Source organism: Rattus norvegicus, chromosome 6 (assembly GCF_036323735.1).
Source record: "Rattus norvegicus strain BN/NHsdMcwi chromosome 6, GRCr8, whole genome shotgun sequence".
NCBI classification, from domain to species: Eukaryota; Metazoa; Chordata; class Mammalia; order Rodentia; family Muridae; genus Rattus; species Rattus norvegicus.
The window spans coordinates 63874540-63887509 of record NC_086024.1 but is presented as its reverse complement, the minus strand read 5'-3'; the positions used below and the strand labels follow the sequence as shown (position 1 = coordinate 63887509).

At 39.7% G+C, this 12970-nt stretch overlaps 1 protein-coding gene and 1 long non-coding RNA gene across 14 annotated transcripts in view; one reads left to right on the top strand and one right to left on the bottom strand.

The window, feature by feature from the left end:
* Positions 1 to 9582, top strand: part of LOC102552766 (uncharacterized) — a 35536-nt gene extending 25954 nt beyond the window's left edge. For all 4 annotated transcript variants that reach the window (XR_005486301.2, XR_005486302.1, XR_005486300.1 and 1 more), the window contains 2 exons: positions 9193 to 9326; positions 9431 to 9582. This is a non-coding gene — a long non-coding RNA (uncharacterized LOC102552766). The remainder of the gene's footprint in view (positions 1 to 9192; positions 9327 to 9430) is intronic.
* Positions 1 to 12970, bottom strand: part of Immp2l (inner mitochondrial membrane peptidase subunit 2) — an 899718-nt gene that overhangs the window by 809397 nt on the left and 77351 nt on the right. The window lies entirely within an intron of this gene.

The following is a 12970-nucleotide window of genomic DNA, read 5'->3' as shown; positions in this document are numbered from 1 at the left end:
AATAGAACACTGACTAAGAAAAAGCATTCATTTCCAACTAGTAGACTGAAACGCACCAAGTCCTTCTCCTCTTAAAAACCCTGATAGTTTCCCACCTACTTTCCTCCAATTGCCGTTCCAGCACAAAAGTCAAAGCCTGCTGCTCTCCAGGATTCTCTCCATACCCCTTAGATAGTTCTCCAACAATAGAACACACTAGGGTTACTTCTCCTAACGACGAGATGTTGTATAAACATATTTCTGCCTAACCTCCTGCCACTCTGGATAATTCCCATCTGGCTAATGGTGAGAACTTGAATCCCATGAAGCAATCTCCCAGGCCTTCTTTCCAAATGCTGGCCTTATTCCCATTCTCAGTCACAGCAACCAAACATCCCGAGCTACCCATCACACCTTTGAGCATTTCCATCACAGGATACTTACACATGCACTAACATTTCCCCTTTATCCTTTTTCCCAAGAACCTACAAACATCCTGAAAACAGAATTTTTTTTCCTTCTCTCTACATTCTTGGGAAATTTAAGAATGATTAATATATAGAAAGAGCTAATAAATAGTGAAATTTCCAGTTTCCCTAAATTACTATGCCTAAAGCAAGTTTGTATCCCAGCAGCCCAATATACTTCTCTGTTCCCCTCTCTGGTTAACATTAAAAAAATAAAATAAAATAAAATAATAAAAATAAAACATGATGCTATTTCCACTCATTACAAGATCCAACTTTATTCTCTAACTCTTTCTTTAAAAACCCATAGTAGGAATTTCATTTTGCCCAGACTATCTTTTACCACTTGTAAAATTCTACGTATCTTTGAAAAACATGTTTGGGTTCAGTCACTCCTCCATGATGGGAAAAAAAGATAACAACAAACTAAATACTTACAACTCCCTATAAACCTTAAGAAATTATAGCCTGATGTCATAAGGGTGAGAACATTTAGATCCTTCTTTCCCTCATAGAACTGCTAATCTTTCCAACTTCTCTGATCATAATTGTTAGAAAAAAACAAGTAAGGCCACGTAAACAACAAATACATGCAGGGGATAAGGAAAATCCCAGAAGACAGCAATCTCCAACAATGAGATGGTGGAATATGCAGTTACCACCTTGAAAACCTTGCTTGACTTTATGAAAGAAGCAACAGAACAGTCACTTACTGTTCTTCTCCTTCCCGAGGTTAAATTAAGTGTCCCCATGTGTCCTCCCACAGCAGTTTAGGCAAACTTCAATGATAGATTTAATGGTTATCTTCCTACAAACACAACTATCTCACCCAGGTATAGGCTCCTCATAGCTTAGCAACCTCCTTTTAAGACCATGATTAATCTTAAAAGAGTGATGAGAAAATAGTATTACTATCATAGAAAGCTTAAAGAGACTTCAAACAGAGTTAAGTAAGATGGTTTCCAAACAATGCACATTATGCAAACAATTGATGCATCTCTTTTACTGGAAACATTCCAGATGCCTAAGTAAGAAATTTCTTGTCTTATCAAGTTGAATGGTATCATCATTGGTAATAAAATTCAACAGGCCTTGCCATTACCTACAGTGGAATACTGGCAACTATGGCAGAATAAAGTACCCATCACACTCATTTAGGAACTAAAGTAACACTTATAAACACAAATTGGACACCACTAAGAAAACCCTTCTTGAATTGAATAACTGTACCTTTCATGTTAAAAAGGAGATAGTTCTTTATACTCAAATGAAAATATATGTTAAACAGAAAAGACTTTCTGACTTCTCTAAAACTACTTTAAAAAAATAATAATTCAGTGACTTCAAAATGAAGATTTTTACATGGAAAATTAAGAACATCTAAATTGGTTGATGCTATTTTACAAAAATTAGTAAACCATGTTATTACTTAGAAATTTTACATTTAGCTTTCCTTATGGAAATGGTTCTGTGTGCTTCAGACAGAACAAGCAATCATTCCTAATCAAAGAAGTTATAAAAAGAAAGTCTAAATTAAGTAATAAACTTTGATAATTTGATTTGGCAAGACAGTCTACATTTCCTTGTCATGTGGTAAACATTTAAAATCATACATTTCTTGAAACTGTCTCAAAATTATGAACCATTTCAAAAAAGTAAAGTTTTTAAAACAAAAAACAAAACACCTTCCAAGACTGTAGGTGTGTCTACCTGTATCTCAAACGAGTGAGATATGTATGTTATGACATTCCTGTCAGCACTCGATAGACCGAGGAATCAGGGCAAGGGTAATGGTAACCATTAGGGTTCCTACAGAAGGATCCCAGAGTCTGCTCTCCTTTCTATCTTACCTTCAAAAGTCTGCATTTTCACATTCAGCTTATCCGACTGTCCTACCATGAACCTCTAACCGTGAACTTGGTATGGCAAGGGGCATACAGCACAATCAGGTAGCACATAGCTGACATGTCTAAGACCCTGAGGTCAGTATCAAACAGCACCCGGAAATGAATAACCAGAAGTCTTCAAAATAGGCCTTGCACTAAAGATAAAAGGATTTTTTGAACTATTAGCTCCATTTCCATACTAGCCATACCCAGCAAATTATTCAACTTTTCTAAGCCTCATTTCTTTGTACATAAAGTGCATGAGAGAAGCAATCCACAAAAATTTCACAATTCCTGATACAGTGGAGTAGTCAACCAATGCGATGCTAATGGCACCAACAAGAGAAGAAAGCAGAGGAAAATCAAGCAGCACGCTCCACAAGAGTCAAGACAAAAATTAAGCCTTACATATTGCTTGGCACGTTTTTATTTTAAAGACTAAATTCAAAGTCTCGTGGCAGAAAATTTTAAAATGTCTGTTCTAAAAACCTGGTCTATCTCTTCACTTTGTTTAAGCAGAAAAATGTCAGCATCCTTTCATTTGGGGCCTTACTTGTTCAATTTGTTATTTGCCCAAACATGCTTAGGATGCAGAAAAATCATAAATATCCATGAAAATGTTCCTAGGATCAGGAAGATGGACCAGCAGCTAAAGGGTTTACAGCACGAACAGAATGATCAGCGTGACACCCAGAACCCATATATAAATGTGGAATTGTACTAAGTCCCCTGTAATTCCAGCCCCTAGGGGTAGGGACAGGTGATCACCAGCCTTATCCCAGAACTCTGGTTTGACTGGGTTTCAGACCTTGCCTCAAGAAATCAGGCAGAGGAGCACTTGAGGAACATTCGCAGCACCAAGCCTGGGTACACATACACAGGCATGCAAATGCATACACATGTACCTACACACATGATCACATATACACGTACACAAAAAAATAAGAAATGTGAATAGCTAATAACTCATTAGTCAAAAAATTCTACCTATTAGGTTTTATGTTTCCAACTTTTAAAGGAGTAATTTTTACTTCATGTTCACTGGTGCTTTTCCTGAATGTATGTCTGTGTGAGAGTGTCAGATCCTCTGGAGTTACAGCCATGTGGATGCTGGGAATTGAAACCAGGTCCTGTAGAAGAGCAACCAGTGCTCTTTTTTTTTTTTTTTAATTAACTTGAGTATTTCTTATATACATTTTGAGTGTTATTCCCTTTCCCGGTTTCCGGGCAAACATCACCTCCCCCCTCCCCTTCTTTATGGGTGTTCCCCTTCCCACCCTCCCCCCATTGCCGCCCTCCCCCCAACAGTCTAGTTCACTGGGGGTTCAGTCTTAGCAGGACCCAGGGCTTCCCCTTCCACTGGTGCTCTTACTAGGATATTCATTGCTACCTATGAGGTCAGAGTCCAGGGTCAGTCCATGTATAGTCTTTAGGTAGTGGCTTAGTCCCTGGAAGCTCTGGTTGCTTGGCATTGTTGTACATATGGGGTCTTGAGCCCCTTCAAGCTCTTCTAGTTCTTTCTCTGATTCCTTCAACGGGGGTCCTGTTCTCAGTTCAGTGGTTTGCTGCTGGCATTCGCCTCTGTGTTTGCTGTATTCTGGCTGTGTCTCTCAGGAGAGATCTACATCCGGCTCCTGGGGGTCTGCACTTCTTTGCTTCATCCATCTTGTCTAATTGGATGGCTGTATATGTATGGGCCACATGTGGGGCAGGCTCTGAATGGGTGCTCCTTCTGTGTCTGTTTTAATCTTTGCCTCTCTATTCCCTGCCAAGGGTATTCTTATTCCCCTTTTAAAGAAGGAGTGAAGCATTCACATTTTGATCATCCGTCTTGAGTTTCGTTTGTTCTAGGCATCTAGGGTAATTCAAGCATTTGGGCTAATAGCCACTTATCAGTGAGTGCATACCATGTATGTCTTTCTGTGATTGGGTTAGCTCACTCAGGATGATATTTTCCAGTTCCAACCATTTGCCTACGAATTTCATAAACTCGTTGTTTTTGATAGCTGAGTAATATTCCATTGTGTAGATGTACCACATTTTCTGTATCCATTCCTCTGTTGAAGGGCATCTGGGTTCTTTCCATTTTCTGGCTATTATAAATAAGGCTGCGATGAACATAGTGGAGCACGTGTCTCTTTTATATGTTGAGGCATCTTTTGGGTATATGCCCAAGAGAGGTATAGCTGGATCCTCAGGCAGTTCAATGTCCAATTTTCTGAGGAACCTCCAGACTGATTTCCAGAATGGTTTTACCAGTCTGCAATCCCACCAACAATGGAGGAGTGTTCCTCTTTCTCCACATCCTCGCCAGCATCTGCTGTCACCTGAGTTTTTGATCTTAGCCATTCTCACTGGTGTGAGGTGAAATCTCAGGGTTGTTTTGATTTGCATTTCCCTTATGACTAAAGATGTTGAACATTTCTTTAGGTGTTTCTCAGCCATTCGGCATTCCTCAGCTGTGAATTCTTTGTTTAGCTCTGAACCCCATTTTTAATACGGTTATTTGTTTCCCTGCGGTCTAACTTCTTGAGTTCTTTGTATATTTTGGATATAAGGCCTCTATCTGTTGTAGGATTGGTAAAGATCTTTTCCCAATCTGTTGGTTGCCGATTTGTCCTAACCACAGTGTCCTTTGCCTTACAGAAGCTTTGCAGTTTTATGAGATCCCATTTGTCGATTCTTGATCTTAGAGCATAAGCCATTGGTGTTTTGTTCAGGAAATTTTTTCCAGTGCCCATGTGTTCCAGATGCTTCCCTAGTTTTTCTTCTATTAGTTTGAGTGTATCTGGCAACCAGTGCTCTTAACCACTAAGCCATCTCTTCAGCCACACATTTTTATTTTGTAATTGTCCATACATAAAAGTATATATACCAAAATTCTAACAGTCATTTGGCAATGAGTGTGGTGGTACATGCTTGTAACCAAGAAGTCTGAGGAAGGTTGGCTATGAGTTCTAGACTAGGCTGATCTACAAAGCAAGACATGTCTGAGAGAGAGAGGGAGAGAGAGAGAGAGAGAGACAGAGAGAGCGCTGTAGTTGACAAAAGTGTGGTCTTCCCATTCCCATCTCCCTTCACAAGCAGATGTACTTCATGCCTCCTCTCATCACTATTTTAATTTTTTAATTATTAATTTTAATTAATTATTTTATTTATTTACATCATAAATGTTGCCCCCCTCCCAGAGTTCTTCACCCCATTCCCCCTTTGCCTCTGAAAAGGTGACCCCCACCACCAGGCATCCCCCTTCCCTGGGCATCAAATCTCTACAAAATTAGGTTCATCCTCTCTGACTGAGGCCATACAAGGCATTTCTCTGCTACGTATGTGCCTGGAACTTCAGACCAACCCTTGTATGCTTTTCTGATTGGTGGCTTAGTCTCTGGGAGTTCAGGGAAGGAGGGGGGGCAATAGGAAGTTTGTTGCTATTGTTCTTCCTATGGAGTTGCAATCCCCTTCAGCTCCTTCTATCCTTCTCCTAACTCTTCCATAGGGATTCCCTCACCGCGGTCCAACGTTTGGCTGTAAGTATTTGCATCTGTCTCAGTCAGCTGCTGGTAGAGCCTCTCAGAGGACACCCATAGTAGGCTCTTGTCTGCAAGCACAACAAAGCATCAGTAATAGTGTAATAGTGTAAGCGTTTGGTGCCTGCCCATAGAATGGATCCCAAGTTGTGCCAGTCACAGGATGGCCTTTCCCTTCAGCCTTTGCTCCATTTTTGTCCCTGCATTTCCTTTAGACAGGAACAATTCTGGATCAAAAAATGTGAAGGTGGGTTGATGACTCCACTTCTCCACTGAAGTCCCTGTCTGTCTTCTGGACGTAGACTCCTCAGGTTCCGTCTCCCCACTGTTGGACATTTCAGCCAAGGTCACCCACATGGAATCCTGGGAGCCTCTCACATCCCAGGTCTCTGGAACTTTGTAGAGGTTTCCCCAGCCCCTCCCCCTCAGCTGCATATTTCCATTCATTCTCCTGGCCCTCTGGCTTCATTCCTATCTCCCCCCCTACCTGATCCTGTCCCCCTTCACCCTTCCCCCTCCCCTCTCTCACCCAGGTCCCTCCTTCCTCTGCCTCCCCTGATTATTTTGTTCCCCCTTCTAAGTGGGATTGAAGCATCCTCACTTGGGATTTCCTTCTTGTTAAACTTCTTGAAGTCTGTGGGTTGAATCATTGGTATTCTGTACTTTTTGGCTAATATCTACTTATCAGTGAGTACTCAGAAGAACTAATTGCACATTTATTTTGTATATATATATATTCAAGAACAAGTCAGCCTGACTCAACAGATGTTAATAAGCTATCAAGGGTAGCAGATATAGAACCTATTTCTTCAGGAAATATAACACAATATTATGATTTCATGTTTATCTCTGATCAAAAACTATGTTGAAGAATATTTATTCCTCCAAGAAATAAATAATATTTCCACAGTAATTGTACTTAACCTTAATATATGCCCAAGTTTAAGTCATGAACACTTTGAGAAAACATGTTTTGTTTTATGAAAATAAAGTTCCCCTATGGAATGAATGTTTTGACACATTTCCTGCCTTGCAAGATTTTAACTGAAGCTTTTAATCAGTAACTGACCCTCGTCTACTTTTTATAATCTGTTTTACTCATTTTTTTTTATTTAAAAAAGATCCCAGGCTACAATCCACTGCCTACTGTCTACCAACAGAGCCTGGCTGCAACATCTTTGACATTGATGCTGTTAATTTTTCCAACCTACAGAAAGCACTACCCACACCAGCTGCCTACAATGTACAAGAGTTTAAATATAAGATTTTCCACTTTTAAATGTGACCATTCCTAAGAGCCGGTATGAAATCAGCAACAGCCCTCAGATGTTTTTGGAGAATCATGGTTTCCAGGAGATTATTTGGGGAAAAAAATCATTTAAAAAACATACCAATGAAGGAACTGAAGCACAACTGTTTGCTTAAAACCTTTAAGGTTACCAGGTAGTAAGAAGTACAACTAAAATTAAGGGATAGACAGTTCCAGAGTAAGGCAGTGAGCACATGTATACACACATGGCTGGTGAAATAGCTCAGGAGAGGAAGCCACTTGCTCTGCAGGCCTGTGACCTAAGTCAACCCAGGAACCTACTGAGAAAAAAGAAAAATGACTCCCAAAACTTGTCCTCTGATCACCATGTGTACACTAGGGCAAATGCACACCAGTATGTGCATGCATACATACACATCTACACACAAAAACAATAAGTAAAAACTAAATAAATACCCAAGAATAACATTACCAAGAAAGTGAAAGACTTCTACGATGAAAACTATATAACACCACCAAAGAAAGAACTTTCAAATGGCGCTAGAGGATAGAACATCTCCTGTGCTCATGGATTCAGGATTAGCATTGAGAACATATCTATATTACCAAAGGTAATCCACAAATTCAATATAATTCCCATCAACAATCCAGTGATATCCTCCCCCAGAATGAAAAGAGAAATCATAAAATCATAGGGAAAAAAATAGGATCATACTACATTTGAATTTGTACTACATATCCATAGTAATAAAATGTGTAGTCTGTCACAAAAATGGTCACATAAATTAATAAAACAGAAGAGAGGACACAGAAACAAACTCACCCAGCTACAAATACCTAACTTTGGGCAAAGGTACTGTGAACACATGTTGGAGAAAGGAACTTTGAGGGAATGAACAGATGTATTAGCCTTCCTTGCAGAGAACTAGAGGCCAGTTCTCACCACTCATAGTAGGAGGCTCACAACAGTATGGAGCTACAGCTCAAAGGGATCTAATGCCTCCCACTGTGCACACACAGACACACAGAGACACACACAGATACACAGAGACACACACAGACACACACACACACACACAATTTAAATGAAATATTTTTTAAAAAGAAAATCATCTTTTTAAAAACTAATGTTGAGAGACATGACATCCATGTATAGAAGACAGAAACTAGAACCATATCTCTCACTCTGGGTAAAAAGGGGTTCAAAATTATATTAAGATCGAGATCGTAATATAAAACCTGAAATGTTAAAGCTGCTACAGGCAAACATATATTTCAGTATATGCAGTAATGGGCAATGACTTTCTGACAGAAGGGACTGTATAAAATTAAAAAAACTTCTGTACAGCAAGTGAGATAATTACCAGCATAAAGAGATGGCATACAGGAAAAAAATGACACCTATTTTACTATAGGGGATTAATATTCAGAATATAGAAATGATTCTATTACAAAAGTAATAATCTACTCCACAAATGCATAAATGAAATGAACATTCTTCAAATGAAGAGCAGATGGCCAATAAACAAATAAATAAACATATAAGTCAGTAGATAAATGACATCTTATTCCATCACAGAAATGCATATCAAAACTGTAATGGGATTGTATCTTATGCCAGTCAGATGGATATTTTCAAATAACATTAGTGAGGATGGAGAGAAAAAAAAACCTTATATACTTGGTTTGAATGTAAAGTGATCTAGCTACTGTTGAAGCCAGGATAGAAGTCACACACACACACACACACACACACACACACACACACACACACACACACACACACTATATGACCCAATCATACCAATCCTGGTTATATACCTGAGGGAGGGAATAACAATCATCCCACAGGGATGTCTACACATCTCCATTACTCACAGCACTAGCCAGGGTAGTCAAATGCGTAATCGGCATAATGGCTATTAATAGATGAACAGGTAAAGAAAATATGGTGATTAAGGTATTATACAACTGAAATCGTTTGCAAGAAAACATATGGGAATGGAGAGTATCGTGGTTGGTGAAAGAATTTAAGACACCATCACTTTGCTTTCTCTTCATAGGCGGTCTGCAATTTTTAAGAGACATGAGACTTCTAGAAGAGATGCTGTTTGGTATTTAGAACGGAAGCCGGTGGGAGCAGGAGACTGAGGGTCTGCATGAGAATGCACCTTAGGCGCAGACATCTGAACACTCGGTCTGAGCTGTAGGAGATGTGCTGGGGGCTGAGGTGGTCCAGACTTGTGGCAGAAGCACATGGCTGGGGAGGCCTTGGGACTAAATGCTTCACACCACTTGCAGCTCACGTCCTTCCTCTGTGCTGACATCTGAAGATGTGAGTGTTCGGCTTCCTGTTCCTGCCATCAAGCCTGCCGCGTGCTGCCGTGCCTCCCGCCATGGTGGATTCTTATTCCTCTGGAAGCCTAAGCCCAAATAAACTCTTCCTTCCATAAGTTTCCTTGTCAGCGTGTTTTATCAAAGCAACAGAAAGTAACTAATACAGGAAACGATGACATTAATAGATCAAAGTGAATGGTATAGACACACAGGGTAGTACACAGAAATCTATTACCTTTAAATTTAATAGATGGTAAAAAAAAATTACATGTATATCCTGTTTATAGGATTGAGGTTTTGTTTGTTTGTTTTTGGACTCAGCCTTTGGAAAAACATGTACAAAATATCTTCCTTTTCCCCCTTGCTCTGCGGAGGTCTCTATCATGTGCATGGCTCCTGGAGTTCTCAGACCCATCTTATGGGTGTCTATAATAAAATAAACTATAAACTTACCTAGGCCTTAACAAACTCTAAGAAAGAAATGAGGCAGTCTTCTAACATAAAACACACTTTTAACTAATACCCCTTAAACCTGATCATCTACAGTGACTAGCCATCTAATTCAAAAACAGATTCAGAGGCAAAGAGAGATGACTCAGCAGTTAAGAGCACTGAGTCATAAAATAAATAAAATAAAATAAAATAAATAAATAGACTAACCTCAAGTCACTTGTACATTCCATTGAAATACAAAAAGAAATCCAAATAACAAAACATCATAAGAAATTTGTATTTCAGAAGAACCATGGATCTGGGGAAGTCGGTGTTGGGGAAACTGGCAGTAGTGGAAGGAGGGGAGACTGCATCAGGATGGTTGATATGAGAGAAGAAGGATGAGGAGGGAAGGAGAAAGAGAGAGAGACGGGGGCGGGGTCCTGGCTATACCAAGCCTTATCCCAGACACAATAATGAACTCCTCACACATCCTCCAGCACCTGGAAGGCATCACCAATGGAGTATCTGGTGGGAAGATGAAGCTCCCACCATAAGTCCTTCATGACATAGCTCATGAGCCTGACTAGTCACTCCCCACGAGCAGACAGACCTACTGACCTATCCCTGCTCACAGGTGGGGTGACCTTGGCCAGGTCCCACACCAGTGGAAGAGAGCTGTATTCTACACATGACTAAGAAAAGCTGCTGCTTTTGCTGTACGGAAAACAAGACAAATCAATCCAGGCGTTCATTCAGGCCATCATGCACCCTGAGAAAACAAGGCATTTCCAGACATTGTGCTCAGTAACTGATTCAAATATGTATGTCGTGATGTTTTCATCAGAAAGAGGTTTAGGAGCCTTTGATAAAAACACATTTAGTGTCCACAAAGCTTAATGATACTTGTCTTTAATCCCAACACTCACAAAGAGGAGGCAAGCAGTGAGTTCCAGGCCAGCCAGAGCTATATAGCAATATTCCAGCTCAAGAGGAAGAGGGGAACTTCATTTTAATCACTTTCTTATTTACTTAATTGCTTCTGCTTCTTCAGCATTCTCCACTTAAAACCAGAGTGCTAATGTGGTGGTAGCCATGAAAATGGCACCCATAAGCTCATAGAATTGAATAATTGGTCATCAGGAACTGGCACTATTTGGAAGGATTAGAAGGAATGGCCTTCTTGGAGGCAGTGTGTCACTGAGGGTGGGTTATGAAGTTCCAAAAAAAAACAACATTCCAAGCCCAGAGTCGCTTTCTTACTGCTGCCTGCTGATACAGATGTAGAACTCTTAGCTCCTTCTCCAGAACCATGTCTGCCTGGGTGCCACCACCCTGCCATGATGATAATGGACTAAACCTCTGAAACTGTAAGCCAACCCCGATTTAAATGCTTTCTTTTAAAGAGTTGGCATGGGCCCAGATGGGTTTGTTTGTTTGTTTGTTATATTATTATTTGTTTTCTTTTGAGGGGGAGGTTGTAAGGACAGAAAGCAGATATGGAAGGACAGGGAAATGATTGGACTATCTCCAGAAATGCAGTCTTTACAAACCAAAAAGAAAATAAGAAAAAAAAGAGTCGTCATGGTCATGATGCCTTTTCACAGAAAGAATGCACTGACCACTGCCAAATGATTTCCTCCTGTCAGTAGTTCATGAAATTTCATTCCTATTAAAATAACCATGATTTTTTAATGATTATTTCTTGATTTTTCTTTTAAAATGGTTGGAGGGACACTGGGATGGCTTAGTGTCTAAGGGTGTTGCTGCCAAATCTGGCAAGCTGAGTTTGATCATGTGGTGGAAAGAGACAACCAGTGCTGGCAAGTTGTCCTCTGGCCTCCACACGCCTACCATGGTAAGTGTGTACACACAAACAGAAATCAATACATAGATATAAGAAATGTTTATTTTAAAGTAAGTATTGGATATAGTAACTATATACAGTAAAGGTAGGCATATGTCACATTAGTTTAATTTAGAGAAACACTGACTTGCTAAGTTTTCCTTCTCCTGATCTTAATTGCATATCGTATTATAGAGAGAAGCATAATGTTTTACAGGCACTTTCATATATTACAGATAAGAATAAAATCACAAACTCTGTGCAAGCTGCACAGAGGCGATGTGTTTAAAGCCCAATCTTAGCCTTAGACCTAGGAATGTCATGTTTAACAAGTTGCCCTGAGAAACTTAGAAATGCATACAAAGGTGTTCATTATACATTATTACAGTAAAAGTCTATACCAACTTCAATAATAGTAGTACAAATTATCTACATGGAATACACCCCAACGCCCTCAGTGACACTGTAACCTTGGATAATAACAAACTAGTTCTCTTCATCCACAAGCGAAGATTGTTTTCCCTACACATACATACCTAGGATTTATAAATTTATAAATTTATTATAAATCAGGCATAATTAGAGGATAACAAAACAATATAATAAATGTTACATGAAGGCAGTCTCTTAAAATATGTCAATGGCTACACCTTCTCTTCTGCAGTGCTGCTATGAAATGGAGCAAATGTGACAAGAAGTGAGGGAACAAGACCAAGCACTACAGTGACGCATTTGGCCTCCATTAATACGGTAGCAAGAGATCAGAAGGAAGAGCACGGACAGAAACATGCTGCCTCCTGCCAGCTGATTAAACTATAATTTAATAATAGTTACATTACGTGGCATATGGATACAAAAACTAATTAGTAATCCCATTGCAGAAAAACATAAAGCATTCGGCAGATTAAAAGGTAAAATGTGATTAAACAAACAAATTGGTATGATGCAGCTTAGAAAAAGGAAGAGGAGGGAGAACAGGGAATGGGAGAAGAGACAGGAAAGACAGACAGTGGAAGACAGGGAAGACATGGACAGACAACCGTGCAGACAAAGAAGCAGAAACTTTACAGTGGCTCAGAAAAGCAAGTTCTGCAATCTGAAGCTCTAGCTTCAATCTGTGTCATTGTCAGTGAGGTATTTCCTCTCTCTGTTCTTGGGCCTCCAACTGTAAAACAGTACCTTCCTCATACTGTTGAGAGACAGTAAATTGCTACAATATTGCAATG